The following is a 4,534-nucleotide window of genomic DNA, read 5'->3' on the forward strand; positions in this document are numbered from 1 at the left end:
GCCCCTCTCCTGCAGCCCCCTGCGCCCTCCTCCCGAGGGATAGGAGACTGTGGGAGCGGGGCAGCTGCTCGCTGTAGTGACCTGCACCTCCTGCAATCCATGGTTAGTGTATGCCTCCTCCTGAAGAATTAGCGGTACCCGATAATCTTTGCCTCCAGTGTGGCCAGTGGGACCGTCCCGGGGCTCCTGGAAAGGCTCAGCTTCTGGCGCCTCGTCCCCCCAGCTTGGGCTGTGGAGCGAGCCTTGTTCGCTCTCGTGAGGGTGTCCTTGGTCCATCATGAGGGGCACGTATTCCTCTGGCGCCGTCATCCCGAAGGCCACGCCGTAGTGCTCCGCATGCCACGCGGTCCTGCTTGACGCGCCCACCGTGGCGTGGCAGCGCGGCTGTCCACTGGGGCCGCGGGTCGCGTCGAGTCCTTCTTCTTCGCGGACCGGGAGCGGGGGCAGCGCCGCCGCCGGTCCGGTGCTGACAGCTTCGCTGGCGTTGGAGTAGCCTTGGAGCTCGCGGGTGCACGTGGAGCCCCCTTGCGGGCCGCCCTGGGCTTGAGATGGGAGCTGGGTGCAGAAGGGGTGAGCCCCCGAGGCGGCGAAGCCCAGGAGCTCCGCCACCCGCTCCAGCAGCACGTCGCGGCCTCCCTCCAGCAACCTGCACTGCAGCAGCTCTCGGGCCACCGTGAGCGCGGCCCTCGAGTTCGCCTGCTCCCGGCGGGTGTACGGTGTCGTGGTCGCGGCGTGATTGGAGGCCCTTGCTGCCGACCGCGCCTGCCGCGGTGTGAGAGCTGTCGAACCTTTTCGTGCCGCCCGCGGCCCGCAGCGCCCTGCGGACCGCGAGCTGCCTGGGGCACGGGATCGCCTGAGGCGAGCGGCTCTGCGCGGGCGGGCCATGCCGCCCATGGATCTGGGTTGCCCGCCTGGTCGCCGGACATGGTGATGATGACGCGACGGGGCATGAAGCGGTGGAAGGTGGATTCCGGCAGACCCTTGAGGTTCGAACACTGGGGTGCGCGCGGAGATTTCGCCTTCTACCTACCTGCACCCCTCCGCCTCGCTAAGATCTAAGCTATGGAAAGAACAAAACAAGAGACACAGGGTTTATACTGGTTCGGGCCACCGTTGTGGTGTAATATCCTACTCCAATGTGTGGTGTGTGGATTGCCTCTTGGGCTGATGATGATGAGCGATACAAGGAAGAACAGCCTCGCGAGGGTCTGTTCTTGGCTGGGGGGATGAACTGCTGGGAGGAGTTCAGTCACCCTTCTCTCTCTCTCTCTCTCTCTCTCTTCTCGATTGTTTATCTCGATCTCCCTTCTGATGATCTCCAAGCTCTAACCCCCCGATCCTGTGGGTGGCTGGTCCTATTTATAGAGGCCCCGGTCCTCTTCCCAAATATCGAGCGGGAAGGGAGCCAACAATGGTGGGCTAATTTGAGAGGGGGACAGCTAGTACCAGCTATCCTGACAAAAGTAGTCTTCGCCTGCACAAAGCTCTGGTGGTGACGCCGTCTTGAGCTCCACAATGACCTCCGTCTTGCAGTCCTCCAGGTCTTGGTCTTGTTGCACCAAAATGGAAACCTTTGCCTGATGCCTCGGTACTCCGCGGCTGCGCTTGCCCCCTTTGCACCAAAGGGGAAAGGAGGACACTGCGCGGGCTGGCACCCGCCTGGCGCCCTTGGTCGTCATGGCTTGCGTCACGGGCACCTCGTGAGGTACTCTGCCTTGATCTCTCTGCCTCCTCGCGAGCCCGCCTGATGAGGCTGTGCCTGAAGAAGCTCCGCGTCGTCCGCCCCGCGAGGCTTGGCCCCTCGCGAGGGTCTTGGGTCTGTGTTGGTGAAGATGGGCCGTGCTGGGCCCCCCTTTGAGCCATGCCGCAGGCAGGCAAGTCTGGGGACCCCCGTTCCCAGAACACCGACAGCATCGCCCCTCCCAAGCCCTAGGAGCCCCTCGCTGCACCGCGCGGACGGTCACGCGTCACAGTTCCGTTCCTCGCCGCCACTAGTCAAGGAGGACGCGTCGGTGTTCCGCTCCTCCCTGCTACGCGACGCGTCGCCGTTTCGTTCCTCGCCGCCACTAGTCGAGGAGGACGCGTCGGTGTTCCGCTCCTCGCCACGACGCGATGCGTCGCCATTCCCTTCCTCGCCGCCACTAGTCGAGGAGGACGCATCGGTGTTCCACTCCTCGCCGCGACGCGTCGAGGTGGATGCGTCGGCGTTCGCAATCTCGCCAGCACGCGCGTCGGAGGACGCGTCGGCTCCCCGCTACGAGGAGAACGCCGCGCCGCCAGCCGAGCCCCCCAGCCTTGAGGAGCTTTGGAAAGAAATGGATGTCGCCTTGTGGGAGGCTTTGCCTCCAGCAGAGCGCACCAAAATAGAGGCAGAGAAGAAGGCCGAGGAAGAGAAGCGCACCACGGAACAAGCTGCCTGGGAGGCCTATGTCGCGTCCGAGAGAGTCAGGCAATTGGCTCTTTGGCAGAAGGCTCGTGCAAGGGCCTTAAGGGTGGCGGAGGACACCCGTGCCGACGCCCTGAGTGCAGTCGGGCCCAAGCGCCTCATCTACGCTTGGCGGTACATGGACTGGGTGCACGCTTCTAGCGAGGAGGAGTACCTGTTGGCGCCGGATCACCACACCGGAGAGATCGCGCTCGCCTGCCGGCAAGCCGCCAATTAGCACCTCGTGAGTTGTGAGGCTGAGGAAGAGGCATTGTGTTGGCGCGTTGGGAAACGGCCGCGCACCGGGGCACTCGTGGCGCGCCGCAAGCGCACCTACGAGCGCCGTGGCTTTTAGGAGGAGTATAATTTTTGTTTTGTAAGGCGATCTCATTAGTTTTGGGACGCAAATGATAAATCCCGAACATTCAGGAATTTTTAGCGTCCTTAAATAAGTATCTAAAAGGGAAAGTTTGGAAACCTTGTGTATTCATACGCATTTTGCAAGTACATGCATATAGCACAAACTTTACTATATACTATCGCACTACACGTCTCTCTCGATATATGCTTGCAGACTGTGCTACTCCCTCCGTCCAGGTCAATAAGTCATCTTCGGTTGTGCACCGTGACCAAGAAGGAGGGAAGACTTATACACCTAGACGGAGGGAGTACTAGTATTACTTATGTACGTGCAAATGCACGTTTTAACATTACGATGCGGTTTTTGTAAAAGTAGAAAAACAGCACTAGTCAAGCTTGTGAAACGATTCAATGCAAAACGAATGCAAAAATGCTCGTTTGATTGTTTACTTTTAGCTTCCTTCTCTGTGGTTATTTCTCTATCGTACTTTGTACGGAGTATCCCACTGGTTGGAAAGGCATGCAAATTCCCAAACCGCTTCCTACACCCTGTATCTCACTGGTTGCCGGCGTTGACGTTGTCGCCCATGTCGAGGATGAGGTTGCCGAGGTCGGGGAAGAAGTTGTCGCTGCTAGCAGTCGCGCGAGTGCGTTCCCCAAAAACCTGATCGCCCCTCTCCCGTACAGGATCACGAGAGGAGGGGTTCAGGAGGCCTGCTGCCCCTTCTCCTGGTGCACACCGAAAGGAGGGATGGAGAAGATTTGCTTGGCGGCGCAATGATCTGGAACGTTGGTGAGAAACTATATAGTGCGGGCCGGGTGGGTCGTTGGAGTATAGCTCTGTGTTCCGCTCGGCTCAATCCCGCAACCCGCGGCGCGTCGTGACATGGCGTGGCGTGGCGAGGCGAGCGAGGAGGAGGAGCGCATGTGTAGGTCTCCTCTTCTCATGCTCATACAAGTGGTAGAAGAGCTCACCTTATAAAGGCCTACTAGCAAAATTCCAACATCGACCAGGCTGTCCATTAAACGGGAGTGGCTGTAGGGGACATTGCGCAAGTTGAATATATGAGCAAGTTACTACGAGATTTAATCCGAATAAGCACAAAATAAATCATGACGGCTATAATAGAGATGAAACTAATCATGTGGACTAGCATAGTAGTAGGACAGAGAATAGAAACATGAATTCTACCATGATTTCGAACAGGAAGGACAGAAACACATACGGTGCAACGGGAGCAGCACCCTTGGCGTTGAGGTTGTCGCCCATGTCCAAACACCATGTAGACACGGTCTTTGAGCATGGTTCGTAGTCGTTCCACGCTCGGGCATTGAAGTTTGTAACTGTTTTAGATTAGAATATACTACTCCTCCGGCGCTAGTAGTAGAGCAGAGTCCTACTCTACTACTCTACTCAAGCAAGTTAGGGCATAGCATTGTAGGGAGTACCAGTACTGTGATCACTCAAGCAAGTTGTCTGGCATCAACACGACCCTATGCTGCTGGTATGTGTATTGTAAGTCAAGCGGCATGCTGTAGTCATCATCACCTATCCACTTCCCGCAGCACATATTCGCTTCTCCATCTTTGTCCGCACATAATCTCGTCCAATCTTCCATCCCCGCTAAGGCGCCGCCCCCCCTCGTCCGAAACCCAAGCACTAACAATGGCAGAACCGAGCAGCGTCCGCCGAAAGAGTGGCTGGAATTCGCTCCCCATAGAGGTAATCAAGCTCATTGTTTCGCATGT

This window comes from Triticum urartu, chromosome 4 (assembly GCF_003073215.2).
Source record: "Triticum urartu cultivar G1812 chromosome 4, Tu2.1, whole genome shotgun sequence".
NCBI lineage: Eukaryota > Viridiplantae > Streptophyta > Magnoliopsida > Poales > Poaceae > Triticum > Triticum urartu.